The sequence below is a fragment of the Rattus norvegicus genome, chromosome 11 (genome assembly GCF_021556685.1).
Source record: "Rattus norvegicus strain SHRSP/BbbUtx chromosome 11, alternate assembly SHRSP_T2T, whole genome shotgun sequence".
NCBI classification, from domain to species: domain Eukaryota; kingdom Metazoa; phylum Chordata; class Mammalia; order Rodentia; family Muridae; genus Rattus; species Rattus norvegicus.
The window spans coordinates 82,986,157-83,003,069 of NC_141544.1; positions in this window are offsets into that span (position 1 = coordinate 82,986,157).

The following is a 16,913-nucleotide window of genomic DNA, read 5'->3' on the forward strand; positions in this document are numbered from 1 at the left end:
TCCCGCAGTTAGACTACCGGCTTCAGTTCCAGGCTCCCTCCATGGAGAGGCTGAGGAGGGAGCAGGGTCACCTTCTGTATTCACTTCTGTATTTGGCTCTGTTAGAAATTCGTTGAATAGGAAACATTGTTTCGGCTTACTCGCTCTGATTTCATTGTCTACCTTATTGCTTTCAGACTTCCAACCCAGGCAGCGCTGGAGTAAATCTCTCTACTTCTGTTCTTTCTGTGTGCAGCTTAGTTACCCTGCACAGTTCTAGCTTTCTGTTGGCTTTGTTGAACTCAAGGCATGACTATCTTAAATTTTATACGAATATTAAATTAACATTCCCTAGGCAAGCAAAACCTGTAATCATTAATTTGGGTTATGTTTAAAACAGTGATTTCCGTCTATGGCTGCACATTGATAAAATCACAGAAGCTTTATAGAAATCCCCATGCCAGAGGCCCACGCCTCAAAAATCTATTTTAATTGATTTGGAGTGGGGCCTGAGCATTGATTTTTTTTTTTTAAAGCTCCCTGCTGATTCTAATTGCAGCCAGGATCCAGAAACATTGTTCTGAAGGAGGCCAGAGGAGTGTGTTAATTTGGTTGAGAGGAAGACAGTCGCAATTGCCTGGCTTGTTTTGTCAGCTCTCAGACCCAGAACTGGAGAGGAACAAAAGCCAAAATCACAGTGCAGTTATGTAAGGGGTGGGGGGGGGGGACAAGCCACTTCTTAAACTGTGAGTTATTTCATCCAGGGCAATCAAAACAGTGGTGTAGAATTCATCTATCTATCTATCTATCTATCTATCTATCTATCTATCTATCTATCTATCTATGTGATATACATACATATATACATGCATATATAGATATACATACACACATATATACGTGTATATATGTGTGTATGTATATGTATATATATTCTCGCACTTAAACTAACCTGCACTGAGAACGCCTCCATGCTTCTGGAATACCAGCTCCTGATAAGCCCCATAACACAGATTTATGTTGCCTTGAAGGCAACATCACTTTAGTGAATTATGATAACTTAGAGAGGCAAATCCATCTCTCACCCCGGAGAGGAATTTCTGGCTCACGGTGTCTGAGGCAGAGTGGGGGAAGACAATCCGGCTAGCACGGGAGCCAGAACAAAGGACGACCGCTGAGCTGGCGAGTCTGAGCTCTTTGGCTGGGATGGACCACTGCTCTGCAGGGTTCCCAGCCCCTACAAATGGCTAGAACCTTTGTTTTTCTCTTCCCTGGGAAAGACTGGCCCATTAGCTCACTGGCTGCATTACAGTTGAAATGGTGTTTCTTTTCCCCCAACATTATGAAGGAGACAAACACTTTTCAAAACTTAGAGGACAGCTAAGGGAGATTCCGTCGTTAAGCATATGGTGTCCCAGGGGATGAGAAGGCCATTAACTGACAGGAACCCTGAGGAGGGATTTGCTGGCTGAGGGAAGGATGTGGACTGTGCTGCTAGAGAAATGCACTGCTGCTTGGGAATCAAACACAGCTCTAATGGTGGGTTTAAAGAATGGTCATCTTTTGACTACACCAGAGTTAGGGATTTCCCCAGTGAAAGAGAGGCAATAAACTCCTAGACTGAATTTAAACATCCTTCCTAATCCTGTGGGCATTTCCTGTGGGGCAGATACCCCTAGCAGAGCACCTGCCTGCCCCAAGAACACTGGCAGCCAGTCACCTGATCCCACATTTTCTAGAAGCTGACATTTAGGGCTTGAATGGAGCCTCCTTTACAAGTAGATGCCAGTGTGAGAGAGGCCTAACTGACCTGGGGAGGCATTTGATATTTTCTGAAGAACCTTCTTTACAAAGACACCCAGAAGATTGACTTTGACCTTTACCGAACTCCTCCTAGCTTCCGGGTGCAAAGGGAATCTCCAGACTGGTCATGGCTCCCTAGTGTGACAGAAGTAGGCGCCTTGGACTCTCGGTCATGCCTGCTCTCCCTCTCCAGGGTCTGTGAGATGAGGACAGGGTGGGAGCTTTTGTGCTGGAAGCCAGGAGACTCTAGCAGGCAGGGTACTCTGTGTTCCAGAAAAGAAAAGCACCAGCACAGTTGGAACTGAATCCTGGGGAGTCTTCCCCACTCCCCACGGTTGTCGTTGTACAAAGGTTAAGTGTAAAGAGCAAACTACATGCTGAAGACTGGTTTAATTCTTTTACCCAATTAGCCAAACACAAGGGCTGATTTTGCACAGGTAGATCTCTACCTGCGGTCATCTCCTTCCATGGCCAGCATTCCTGGTGCTCCTGCTGTGTTCTATGAGCTGCGGGCCTCCATGTTACTCGCCTCGCTGCCTTGGGCTGGGGTGAGAGTGGGGCTCCCCTGCAGCCAATCACACTTGTCCACGCTCCCTGTGGAAGGCTCTTGATGACTTCTGTCTGGGTGTTCCCTCTCTAGCAAGCACCGAAGCAAAAACTCCAGGCTGAAGTCTCCAGGAAAGAGGTGTCAGGGAACCGTGAGGTAGGAGAGTAAATTTGAAACCTATTAAAGCATTCATGGCCTTCCATTGCCTCCTTACTTCCTACCTCCTCAAGGTGAATAGCCACTGGGGAGTGGGGAATGGGGGTGGGTGAGGGGAGCAGAGGATCTGTGTCAAGAATCGGGAGAGTGGTCTTTGATTTTTAACTAACTCTGTGGCCTGTGCCCATTCCTTCTCCTTTTCTCAGCCTCAGTTTCCCTGCCATTGAGTGGGAAAAGTAGGCAGGACTTCTGCCTACCTTCCAACTCTACCATATTGTAATTGTATGCATTGGAGAAGGGGCGCAATCACCATGGTTTGTTGGAAAGAGCACACAGCATACGATGGATGCTCCCGGCCATAAATTTACTTACCAGCCTTTGGCCTTGGAGGCCTTTTCAGAAGTTTCATCTTTAAAACATTTAGCATCGTAAGTACCAGATTGCAGCTGCACAGAATAGGAAAATCTCCTTAGGAAACGGGCAAAGCCCTCCTGGAGCCGGGGAAAGCATTGCCTCAGATGATAAGGACTTTTCCAGTGGGCACAGAAATCAGCAGTATTGTGTCTGCTGGTGCTGTCTGTCCAGATGGTTCTAGATGAATCCTGCCTACTCAGATCCTTGGCTCTGGGCAGTTCTTTTCCACCCGATGTTGGTCTTAATGATGAATGTAGGTTGTCTGAGTCTTCTGGCCCCAGCTGCCCCAGAAACCAGGCTTAGGAATCACTTCCAAGATCATCTGTAGACTGTCTGGCTTTTAAATGCTTCCTCCAGAGACAAAAGCTCATAAAATGCTGTCTCTACACTTAGTCTTAGAGGTCAGCGTGCAGTTCTGCAGTTCTCATTGGATGCCCTATATATCTAGGGGCATAACGTGCCAGGTAGGGTTGCAAACTGGTGTCCCAAAGGTCACCAGTTAGAGTAAAATTTCTGCTACCCTCTCTTGAAGTAGGTGTTTCCACACCCACTAGCCAGCCAGCCAGCTCAACCACCTGCAGAAACCCACCTAGAAGCCCAGGACCCGGAATGAATTGCTACATTGTTTTGTTTTTATTTATTTTTACTATTTCAAAGAACAACAAAAGCCCTAACCTCTTTGTGGGCAGAGCAGAACTGGCCAGCTTCCTGGAGTCCTTCACTTTTTGAAAACGAGACTTAGTGTCTCATTTATTCTTTGAGCAATATTTAGAGTTGCTGAGAAAAGGCTGCATGTGTCTGAGTGAAGACGGGTGAGCTTCTTGTCAGGCCTCTGTCCTGTCTTGTCCTCTCCGTGTCCCTGTCCAAGATTCCCCCTCAACCCTACCCCTCCATCCCTCTGTCCCCCTCCCCTCCAACCTCATCCCAGATCCTGCCCCATCCCATCCCAGTCTCACAACCGCCCCTCCCATCTTCCCTCCGGTACCCCTCCCACCTCAACCCGGAAGTTTCTGCCTGATAATTCAGAGCTTTGCCCGCAGCCACAGGCAAGGAGAGGCAGGGAGTCCCGGCCCTGGTCTGCAGCCGCACTGCCTGCCTCCCTGAGCATCCCGGGGTAGAGGTAGACCAAGCGTAAATTTTCCAGTTTAATGACATGGGGGTCACTCACAAGGTTGGAAATAGCTTTTCCCTCTTCGGAGGCCACTACAGAGAAGGCTGAGTTAGTTGACTGACTGATTGAGCTTTGGCGATAGGATCTCACTACGGAGCGCCCAAGCTGAGTCAGCGGTTTTAAAGGCCGAGTCAATTGTTTTAAAGGCTCGTAGCATTTACCACACCTAGCTGGAATTTTCCATAGGAAATCTCACTAAAATAAAGTAGAAGAATAAACAAAACTTAGATATGACAGGACTTGTAGCGCAGAACGACTGAAGCATGTGTTTTAAGGCTCCATACGCCTGTGACCTAGTCCTGTGCTGTGTGATGGGGTAGCCTAGTCCTGTGCTGTGTGATGGGATAGCCTAGTCCTGTGCTGTGTGATGGGGTAGCCTAGTCCTGTGCTGTGTGATGGGGAAGCCACTAGCCTCTTGCCCTTGAGCATCTGAGATGTGATTAATGTGACCTGAGGTTCTCCAAGGATCAATGACACGCTGCACTTTGACATCTACTACAAATGAATTGGGGGGAGAGGGGGTGCTGGCCAGACACTTCAGCAGGCGAAGGCACTGACCACCGAGCCTGACGGCCTGGGTTCAGTTCCCAGGACTCACATGGTGGAAGGAGAGAACTGATTCCCACAAGCTGTCCTGTCATACTCAGGCTGTGGCACACACACATACACACACACACACACACACACACACACACACACACACGCCCCACAAAACACAGTCAGTTCTTAAAAGTCCTCTATGACATCACAATATTGTTGCCTGGCTGAGATTATGTTTGGAAGTAAATAAATACAATATTAGAGTTATTTTCACACACACCCCACCCCATCTTTAAGGTGGCTATGGAAAGGTTATAATTGCTGAGGTGACACAGGTCGTATTCCTACCAGGCAGCCCTAATCTAGAGAAACTGAGCTAACATGTCAGTGTCCTTCCCCTATTTGTGTAGATTTGAGAAGTTCAGCGTTAGATTAACAGTCTAAGTGGGAGTCTTCAGGGCCACCATAGACAATTACGAAGGCCAATAGGGCAGGCAATGTGGAGTGTGGCCCTCCCTCCACCCAGCCTTTGGGACTCAAGCAGGGCACAGTTATCTCTGGAAAGAGTTACGTACAGAGGACTCTTTCATCCCCACCTCAGAGTCCTGCCAGAGCCTTTAGTTAGGGATCTCCTTAGTGGTGAGATGTCCCTAGTCCCTCTGCTGACCCACCTGCCACTCAGTGATGCACCATAGCATAGGGTATAAGGAGAAATGTGTGTCTCCTCCACACTCCTTCCTGCTGGTACCCCATGGTAAGGCACTGTGGGCATCACCGTGGGCATCACCGTGGGCATCACCGTGGGCATCACCATGGGCATCACAGTGGGCATCGCCGTGGGCATCACCGTGGGCATCACCGTGGGCATTGCTGTTGCTCCTGTTTTCATTTGGGCTCATGGTTGCCATCATTCTTTACTCTGACCTCTCGCATCTCAATGGTCTCTTCCATTGCAGCTCAGCTGAACCACAGACAGCGTTTTTTTGTTTTTTGGGTTTTTTTTTTGTTCTTTTTTTCGGAGCTGGGGACTGAACCCAGGGCTTTGTGCTCGCTAGGCAAGCGCTCTACCGCTAAGCTAAATCCCCAACCCCCACAGACAGCGTTTTTAAAAGACAAAGCAAGAGTCATACTGGTTTACGGAACCTGTCCTGGTTTGTGGTGTTTTTGACTTAGAATTATTCAACTTTATGATGGTCCAAAAGCAAAAAAGCTTGCCCATTCAACTAGTCTCTTCCTCTCAAGGAATATTCAGTTAATTACTGGTATCGGGTATTTGGATTGTCCCCGAAGGACCATGTGTTCACGGCTTAGCCTTAATCCATTATGTTATCAGAAGGTCATAGATCCACTAAGAGTTGGGATCTAATGGGGCAAGGGGTGTCTTAAAGTCCTTAGAGGGATACCTTCAATGGGGGGCAGTGAGACCCCAGCCCCTTCCTCTTTCTCTCTTTTGTTCTTTGTCTGCAGGATGAGTAAGGTGGTCTATCCTACCACCCAAGGCACGAAAGCAATAGGCCAATTGATCCTGGGCTAGAACCTCCCAAGCTGTGATCCCCAGATAACCACTTTTCTTGCTAAATTGGTTGTCTCAGGCATTTGTCAGAGACAGGAAGCTGAATATCAGAGTATCTGATATTCCATGACAAGACGGGCGCAGAATTCGGTGGGTTTTCTCCACTGTCAGCCATTGGAAGTGTTCGGAGCCTGTTTAAGACAGGCTGTTTTAAGCAAAGGTATTTGATAGGTACCCGATGAACTTTTTTTTTTTTTTTATAACAATGGCTTCATCACCATGTGATTCCATTCCAAGTGCAGGAGCATTCCCTCCTGTCAGTAAGGGTCTCCACAGGAGAGAAATCCCCTTTAATTAGGATGATTTTGGAATGTTCTCCCTCTTGTGTGTGTGTGTGTGTGTGTGTGTGTGTGTCTTTGTGTGTGTGGTCTGTGTGTGTGTGTGGTCTGTGTGTGTGTGTGTGTGTCTCTTTGTGTGTGTGGTCTGTGTGTGTGTGTGTGTGGTCTCTGTGTGTGTGTGTGTCTGTGTGCGTGTCTGTGTGTGTGTTAGGGCTCAGTCCCATGGTCTTGCACATCCCTGAGATTCGTCCCTGGTCACAGCTGATGTGTAAGAAGGAGGACAGATTAGAATATAGAGTATAGGATAGCCCAGAGCAGAGCTTGGGACCCCAGGGCTAGTGACAGTGGGGAGCAGGGGAGGGGTCATTTGCCAGAACCAGGAAGGAGAGAGCTATGCAGGGCCAGGATGCTCTGGGAGGAAGGAAACACTCTGACTAAGGTGACATCACAGGGATAGCGCTGGAGAAGTAAACCCCACCATCTCCCCTCCTTCTTCCTAACTTAAGAGGCTCTCCCCAGACCCCAGGGGTCCTGCTGCTGAAGTTCTTGTCAAAGCAGAAGAAGACAGGGTGGGACCAGGGAGCATCCACTGAGGCAAAGGCGCCTGCACTTTATCCACATACTGCTGCTGTCAGTCACCAACGGTCCTGCTTTCTGTCTTGGAGGGATTGTGTGGGCACAGTTTATAGGATACCAGCCCCAATTCCTCAGCCCTGTTTCTGGCCTGAGGGAGATCCAGAGGCTCTGTCTGCTGGTGTGTGCTGTATATGCGTGCATGGGTGGAGCTCTCAAGGCTTCCTTACCCATCCCTGAGCCTCCACCCCGGGGCCTCTATGCCTCTGCTCTTGCAAGGCTGGTCCACATGTGACCAGACTGCTTCCTCTGAATCTTGCAACCCCTGTGTGTTCTCTACCTCACCCTGTAGCTCTGCCTGTCCTCTCTCAGCACCTGTCTCCTGGCTAGCCAGTCCCAAGTGCCTGGTGTCCTTTTGGGGGATGTTGGATCCCTAAGGGCATTTGGGGTGATCCCTGGGTTGTGGGGTCCAGTCTGAGGAAATCCCTCTGGGATGAACTCTCTCCCCTAAATGAATTTCCAATAGTCTGGTTTCCGTCTTGCTAGAACATTCGGGAAGTATCCAAGCTACACACACCAGTCAGAGCTGAGGGCCTGAGCAACAGCAGGGAGAAGGGTGTACAGAAAGGAAGAGGTTATTCTCTCCCCTCCATACCAACATAACAAGGCCAAGGGGCGCTGGGGTCCCTCAGAGACTGGGCTTTACAGGCCAGCTGGAGGACCTGTGCTCAGACACATCCAAGCTACGTGACGAGGAAAAAGGAGTGTAAGAGAAAGAGCTGTGGAAGCATCAAGGAAAGGAAGCATCATGAGGAGGATGCAGTGAGCACAGACAGATGCATTAAAGGACGGGACACAGCCTGCTTCATATGTTTTATTTTTATTTTATTATACTGCCCAGAGAAAGGGCAGCTGAGCTTGGGAAGAAGGCGATTTGAAGATAGGTAGCCAAAGAGGTTGTCTGAGGAGCATGCATTGTGTCTTTGCTGAGGCTCAGAAAATGCAGAGGGACTGTGTCTTTCCAGAGCCAAGGGTAAGCAGGCCTTGAGAGGGCGACAGGAACCCTTCTGGTAATGTGCCTGACACCAAATGGGCAGTGGCCCTATGAGGTCATCAGGCATAATATGGCTAACTGTCTATTAGTGTCTGCCCTGTCACCTGACCGTACCATGCACCAGAAACACCTCTGTGGCTCCTTTATTCATCCGTTTGTGGAGCAAACTGGTATAGAGCCCCTGGCTCTATGTCAGCACAGTGTTGGGCACCAAGAGAGCTGGGCACGGTGATATCGAGGTTTGAACCACCTTGGATTTAGCAGTCAAGTGCATGGGCACATCAGTAAGTCTCCAACATGCAAAGGCCATGAAGGGGAGGAGCCAAGGAGAGCGAGTAAGGGTGGAGAGGAAGGGAGGGAGACTGGTGTAAGTGGAGGGCTGAAAGGCCCAAGGAGGAGAACCGGAATCCGTTAGTTGCCTTTCTCATCGCCACGCAAAAATACCCAGAAGACACACATTAGAGGGAGGAGGGCTCTGTTCACTCTTGGTTTCAGAGTTCAGTCATGATTTTCTGACTCTGTATCCTTGGGAAGAACATGGCACATGTGAGGAGATTCGTCTCTTCATAGAGAACAGGAAGCAGAGAGAGAGGAGAACACAGGGATGATATAGAACTTTCAAGGGCCCACTTCAGTGATACACACACACCCCCAACCAGGGGCCCACTTCCTAAAAATTTCTAGAACTTCCCAAAATAGTGCCAACAGCTGGGGACCATCCATTCAACATGAGCCCTCGGGGTTATTTATATCCTGGCCGTAACATTCCACAGGCCCAGTAACACAACTCAACAGATCTATTTTCTCCCCTCCCATGCCCTCCCACTTCTGCCTCCCTGGCCCCTTCTCTTTTTCCTTTTTTCACCATTGAGCCCTGTTGTTGTAAAATTATAAAAAAGGCTGTGTTTTACCTCCACTAGATCCGGCACCACAGTGCCCCAAGATATCTACTAGATATCTTGCCTGAAACACACATCCCACCTCCTTGGCAGCCCTCCCAAACTCAATTCTCCGCAAGAAAGAACAAACAACACAATAACCTCTGATCCAATTGACAAGATATAATTGCCCACCTAAACATACAAAGCCCTGTACACATCCATCCCTTAAGAATATTCATAACAAACTGTAAATGTGCAGAGAGGAATCTTAACGTCAGCCTCCATGTTCTCTCCATGGCTACTCTTCCCTTTCCTCCCGCCTCCTTCCGATCCAGTCTCCTTTTCTTTCTTCAGACTTTTCTCCTGCCCATCCTTCCTTCTCATCCAATGACAGGCCTCGTTCTATCCTGCACCCGCCCTCACCTGTATGACATCCTACAGAGCCCAGATTGGCCTTATGATTCTTCTGCTTCAGTCTCCCAAGTGCTAGAACTTTAGGTCTGTATGTATCATACCGGCTTGGCAAATATATCCTGAATAGCATCCCTTCCGTAAGAACAGAATATGTAAATTAGTATAAAGATTTACTAGTCTAAGCTGTGTTAGGGTCACACACACAAAGAGTAATAACCCAGACTCAAATAAAATGCAAAAGCAAAGAGTGTTTATTCTTGCATGCAAGGGCCCGATTCCATTGCAATGAAAGGACCCCAACAATTCAAAGATTCGGTTTTTTTTAAAAGATTTATTTTATTTACATTAGTACACTGTCTTCAGACACACCAGAAGAGGGCATCAGATCCCATTACAGATGGTTGTGAGCCACCATGTGGTTGCTGGGAATTGAACTCAGGACCTCTGGAAGAGCAGTCAGGGCTCTTAACCGCTGAGCCATCTCTCCAGCCTGAAGATTCAGTTTTAAAGCCAAAAAGAGGAACATGGGTTGGGGGTGATCTATGTCTTGGTTGGTGGGTTCGATCTCTGGGGGGTCTGGGTGATGCTATGACTCAGACTACTCTTGCTTCATGCCAAGGAACTGTAGCTCTTGGCCTCTTGGCTGTAAGCTTGGTTAACTGTCCTTTTCCGTGCTGGGGAGGGGTCCCTTTTACATAAGCCTGCTGTGGTTCCAGTAACTGACTTGCCCAACTCTGGGAAGTAGAAACTCAGACCTGGTCTCCTGAACGGCTAGTTTGCAGCCTGTCATGGAGTCAGCCTGACTCGGGCCAATTCATTCTTTTAGTTGAGTGAGGTGGCACACACTTTTGAACCCAGCACTTGAGAAGCAGAGTCAGGTAGATTTCTGTGAGTTTGAAGCCAGTCTGGTCTATGTGCTCATTCTAGGCCAAGGCTGCCTAGTGAGGTCTAGTCTCAGAAAGAGAAAGAAAGGAAGAGAGAAAGAAAGAAAGAAAGAAAGAAAGAGAGAGAGAGAGAGAGAGAGAGAGAGAGAGAGAAAGAGAGAAAGAGAGAAAGAGAGAAAGAGAGAAAGAGAGAAAGAGAGAAAGAGAGAAAGAAAGAAAGCAGGCAGGCAGGCAGGTAAGAAAGGAGAAAAACAAGCAAACACATACACACACACACACACACACACACACACACACACACACACACACACACAAGATCAACTAAAAAACCTTCCATCCTGTGAATACTGTCACAGTCAGTGTTTCTGAGGAAGATAGAGCTAACATTTGTGAGGAATTGATATCTGTGGAAAGATCTTTGGGTCAGGATCCCAAGTCTCCCTGCCAAGGTGTCAGAGAGACTGCCAAGGGCAATTCAGAGCCTCTGAAGTGCTCCTGGGTGAGAACCTGGAGAGCCGGTCCCACTGAGCCGCTGGCTTGGAGGCCTTGGCTTGTTTCTGCCTGACCTTGCCCTATAGTACAGCCTTGGCTTTGCCTCGTGCCCTTTGGAAGCTGCTTCCCTGGGATGGGACTCCATGCTCCACCCATTCCCAAACCCTCTCTTCGCCAATATCCAGCCAAATACTTTCTCTTACAGCAGAACTGACTGGTGAGATCCAACTTCAACCACTGGTATGCCCAGGGGAATCTGGATATAGCACAGTAAACTCTTAAAAGACACTCACCCCATATTTTCTAGCTCATCCCCATGAAATGGAGCCCTCTGGTCTTCCCGCTGCCAAGTACTACTGGGCCCTTATTACGGAGCCTGTTATTAAGGATGCTCTCCTGGCACAGTAACCTCTAGCAGAAAGAATGTCGAATGACAGCATGCCCACAGATGTTGCTTCAACGGCAGAACATGGAAAAGGATGCCCTGGTTACAAGTAACCTCAACTTCCTGTGGACCTAAAATGGCTGAGACACACCCGAGGACCCAGGAGGAGAAGGTTCTGCTTATGCTTGCCGAACAAGCATGAGTACCTGAGTTCGGACACCAACCCTAAGGAAGAGGACAGGGACAGGGAGATCCCTGGAGTTCCCTGGTCTAGCCAATCAGAAAAATCCAAATTTGGTGAGCAATCCTGACTCAGGAAACAAGATGGAGAGTGACAGAAAATGCCTTACACCGGCCTTTGGCCGCCCCCCAACATGTATATACATGGGATACATGAAGTCAAAGCAGGGTCTAGGAGGTCCTGGGTTCAATTCCTACCATGGAGGGGTGGGGGTGGGGATGGGAGCTGGGAGTGGGGGCTGGGGGTGGGGACAACAACAAAACAAAAACCAAACAAACAAAAAAGCAATCAACAACAAGAATGCAAAAGTCCGGTTGCCCCATTATGGGTTTGTTTGATGGCCCTGGGATATGTGTTGTCTTCTATGTCTCCTGTGCTCTCCCCGGTTCTCCCGACCTGTGCCTGACACTCTGCATCTACTGAACAACAGAACAGTAAAGCACGAGAACTTAGACTACCTTGTCAGACTGCCAGAGGTTGACTCCCCTGCCTACACGTTCTGGAATAGTGAGACCAGGGTTGTCAATATTTGTCTTGATGTTTCCCTCTCTGCTCAGCAGAAGTCCACCCACTGGTGCTGTTCCATTACCACCATTGATTGATTGATTCTTCCCCAGTCTGCTGTGAGTTGGAAGAGTCCTAAGAGTTGGTTCCTCACGGTTGTTTTCCTTCCAGTCCAGGGACCTACCTTAAATACACCAGGGCCAGGTGCAAGAACAGTAACAGAGTTGCATTTGTGGCTGCCTTACAACAAGGAAAAGCTTGTCTCTGTTGTGTCTTAGGAGAGAGGGGAGGGGGGGAGGGAGAGAGAGAGAGAGCGAGCGCTGGCCAAGGATGTGTTTGTCCTCTGGTATGGTGAGGTAGGAGGGTGCAGCATCCCTTCCCCCTGAGGTACCACCCATACCACAGGTTTAGTATAGAATAGAGTTTATCTAGGGCATGGGGAGGGGAGTTGGGAAGGGAGTAGAGACAGAAAAGGGGGCAAGAGATGGGAGATGAAGAGGAAAGGGAAGAGGAGAGGGTGCCCAGGAACCCGTGGAGGGGGGGGGGAGAGGGTGAAAGGGGTCAGGGAGAGAAGGGGCAGAGAGAGTAAGAGTGTAAGAGAGGGAAGAGGAAGCAAACAGCCTCCTTTATAGTAAGCCAGGCATACCTGGCTGTTGCCAGGTAACTGTGGGACAGAACCTAGAAGGAATGTTAACAGCCTCCACTCAGGGCATGATGATACAGTTATATAATTCTACATATAGGCCTAAGTCCACCCAGGCCACCATAAGGGGTTCGGGTGGCCTTTTTTCTTCTTGAAGTGGAATTCTAAAGGTTCCAGAAAAGGAACATTCCATCCTTCAGGGAACCTTTCTTTAAGCAGAGAGGTAAACAATTTAGAATAGTTTCAGGAAGTCCCTAAAACTGACCAGATTCACTGGGCCCCTCCCCTTTAGAGTTAGCAATCAAAACTGCAAAAACAAACAATGAACAAACAAACAAACAAACAAAACACTTTCAGACAAGCTAAGCTGCAAAGACTCTGAAGCCAGACCAGCTGCCTGGAAGAAGCAGAAACCAGCGGATCTGCCTGGAAGAGGTTTAGACCAACTGAGACACTTAAAAAGGACCCTCATCCACCTGTTGAGCTGTTTGCAGGCTGTGCACTGAGCTGCAGGGTCCCAGCTTTGTGAACTGTCAGTCATGCTGGGGTGGGCTTTGGTGATGCAGCTGCCTTTGAGCTATTTCTGCTCCTGTGAGTAATCAATCCCTCACCCATCTTCCAGTAGGTAACTCCAATAAAACCACTGGCTAACCAAGCTGGACTTCGGTGGTGTCCATATTTGTTGTGGAATCCCTGTGAAGGTTGAGCAGATGGATGTTGCATCTCCCCAGGAAAAGTTTAGTCACATGATAGATCCACCTACTCACCACGGTCACCTAACAAGGTTGCTTACTCAGAGTTGAATGTTCTATGTGTCTCCAGTGGACTTGGCATGGACATGGGTAGAGCATAGGTATGAATGCCAGGCAAGCAAACCCTCTTCACAGAGTTCTTCCCGCCTCCCAGCTGATGCCCAAGTAAGGAATGCAGCAGGTAGTGAGGTGTTCCTGATGTGTGACTGTGGAGACAGGGGGGTGGCTCACAGGTCTGCTGACTGAGATGAAAGCCCCCCCCCCCGGGGGGGTGATAAAGAGGGCCTCAAAGCAGAACAACAGACTGCAAAGTTTCCATGGTTACTAGAGCAAGAGGGGACTCAGGCCCAGACGGCACTGGGATGAATGAATCTGTGTGGAGTAAGACCTCAAAGTCACCACTCACCTCTAACAGTACACACAGGTTGAAAGGACTAGATTTCCGGGCCTCTCACGTTGTAGTAGCCTGAAATAAAACAGGGAGAGACAGTAAATGTTTTCTCCTGTAAATGTAACTTCCAGGGGAGTTAGAAAGTGGAAATAAAGTGTGTCTTACACCATCGTCAGTTAAATAAATGTTTGAGTAATTGCCAGGTCAGGGAGTCCCTGACACACAGAAGGAAGCTGCTTGGGTTTTCAGTTTGGGATGGACATAGGCCTCAACTTTGTAATTTGGACTGATGATTGTCTCTTCTTTTTAGTGAAAAGACAAACAAACCCTTTGAGCACAACCTCTCTAAATTTTTAGAGTACTCTATTCTGGTCTCATGGCCCCTGTGAGGACACACTGAGGGCATTTCCAAACCCATAATCCTAAACCTTAAAAGGGATCCCGGATGGGGGTTGGGGGATTGATCAAAGGAGATCTGCCGGTTTATGACCTTCCCTTCAAGGCCCTTTCCCCTCTCCCTGTCAGTTTTATAGAACTCTTTCTTCTCAGGTTCTTCTGGATTAAAGGCTTGGATGCAGGGGTCTCCTTAACCCCCACTTGTCAGGGAAGGAAGGAATTACCCCTGAATTAAAATCTTAAGTGAAGTGAGTTTACCCACCTCCCTGGGGGTGGGGCAGAGGGAGGAGACCAAACTCTTTTGGGCTCACAGAAGCAGACAAGACAAGGACAGGGGTTAAATTCTGGACTGACCTTTCTCTTTGCCCTTGCAGCTTGCCCCCTCCTTTCTTCCAATCCTGCCCTGTCCCTTCTTCTCCCGGATTCCTTCTCATCTCTAGCTTCCAAACAGAAATTCTCTGAACTTTTGCACACAATGCCAATTAACATTGACAAACTACGCTGTTTCCAAACTTCTCTATCTACCCCAGCCTGGCTCTATCCCAGCCATGAGAAGGCTAAGCTACAGTCTCCACTATTAGGGATACCGGAAGCTTCCTCTAGACCCCAAGAGCGAGGCCTCAGGGTCCTGAGCTGTAGGACTCAGGTCACAGCCCTCCTCACGCATTAACTCTCTTTCACTACCATCTCTGCCTTCCTTCCCTTGGCGCAGCAAAACTTAGGTCCTGTTGGGGTAGGGCACGTCAAGGAAGTTTCAGCTGGAACTGCCTTCGCCCTGGGACACTCCACAAACACCTTTAATGGGAAATAACTGGGAGCTGAACGTTCCCCGAGTCATGAAATCTCATTTGAAAAAAAACTTGGAGATCACTTAAAGACATGCCTGCCACAGTATAGAAGAATCTAGAAAAACAAGACAAACTTTGTTCCCCAGAGTCACCTCCCAAGCAAGGAGGCCTCCTGCACGTGGTTCAGGGACCGTCATGAGATCTTGGCGACTCAGAAAAAGATAAAGTAGGAGAATCTTGAGTCTGGAGCCAGTCTGGCAACACAGTGAGATTCTGTTTCAAAACAAACAAATACACACACACACACACACACACACACACACACACACACACACATACACACACTCACTCACATGATTAGAGTGCTTACCTAACACACACAAAGCCCTGGGTCTGACCCACAGCACCACATAAACTAGGCACCGTGGCATATACCTGTAACTCCAGCATTCAGAAGGGAGCCAGAAAAATAAAATAAAAGGTTCAAGATCACCGTTGGTACACAGTGAGTCTGAGGCAAGTTAACCCTGGGCTACAAGTCTCAACAACAGAAGGTGCCTTCTAGTGTAAGGGGCTGAGTTAGGGAGAGGACCTTAGAGAGGGTGTCAACTTCTTCAGGTTTTGTTCCCTCGGAGACTGTTAACCTAAGTGATTTAAATGACAAGAGGTTAGGAGAGTCGGTTTGAGAGACCTTGTCCCAGACATTGCCCCAAACTATAAACTTTAGGGCCACTTCAATGCCCCATCTCCTCCTTCCTGTGCATTCTGCCCCTGTGGGTCCCTCCATCCGCAGCACCCCAGCTTCTAAAAAGAGCTTCTGTTGCTATCAAATCCAGTCCCCACCATCCCACCCCTGCTCTTCCTCTCCCTCTTCAGCATCCTAGCCTGCTCTTCCCCTATCTCAGGCTTTCAGGCTGGTTTCCGGTCCCACCTCTTTTCCTCCTCTAGGTCTTATCACCTCCTCTGTACTCTGGCATTTTGATAAGGCCTTCAGGATGGCCCCACCCTAGGGCAACTTACCCCAATTTTCGTTCTAAGATGATGTCGGTCCGATGTGTGCACAGGGCTGCATTCTTAACTGGTGTTTCTTGAAGTGTGCTCACAGGACCCACAACACCAACATTACCTAGAAACTTGTTAGGAAAGCCAACGCTCAGACTCCACCCTGAGGCCTACTGAACTCCAGAAGGGAAGCCCTCTGCATGATTCTAAGACACATTCAAGTGGAAGGACCACGAAAGACTCTCGTCCTCTCAGGACTAGCTCTGTGGGCGTGCAACCAGGGAATGGTGCTCTTTGGTGCTGTCTTGATGGGGCCTTTGAGCCGGATGGAGAGCAGCAGAGGTAATTATCAGCAGATATAATGACAACGTGTGGGACCAGTATTCTCCTTGCCTTACATCCCGAAGGAACTCACAGTTCTGGTGGATCCACAATGTGTGAGATGTCAGGCAGACTCAAAGTTGCCAAAGGCTAAGAGAGCTACAGTGAGCACCCAGCTGGAGGTTGTCAGAGACGTGTGTAAAAGTTACCTTTGCTGAAAAGCATTGACTCCTCCCTTGAGCCCTCAAGGTAACTAAGAAAGGGGACAGAAACCTGGTGGTTCTACTTTGACTTTGCAACTGTCTTCTCTACCTGGGGTGACCTGTTCACCTCTGCTTGTAGGCATGATAGACACTCAAAGAACAGTGACCCTGAACAGCTCTTATCTGCTTCAAGGCGGAAAGCCCAGTGTCCGAGCAACGGAGGCATCTGTCGGCTGCCAAAGGGTGCCTGTAGGTCCCTGGCTAAACCAGCAGTCATCTTGGGTGGATGGGATGTTCCAGGTATAGCAGCCTGGTAGGATGGACCAATATCTAGATAGAAGCCCTTACTCATGCTGGCAAGCTGCACCCTGAAGCAGCAGTGACCGTTCCCAGTGAAGCAGCAATGTTCCTTTAAACAACAAGGACTTGTCCAGACCACTTTCCCAGACCAGGCCTGAGTCAATGACAGGGAGCCTGACCAAGGACTGTTGGATTACGTATCTGTACCTGGCTCTTGTCACCTTCTTC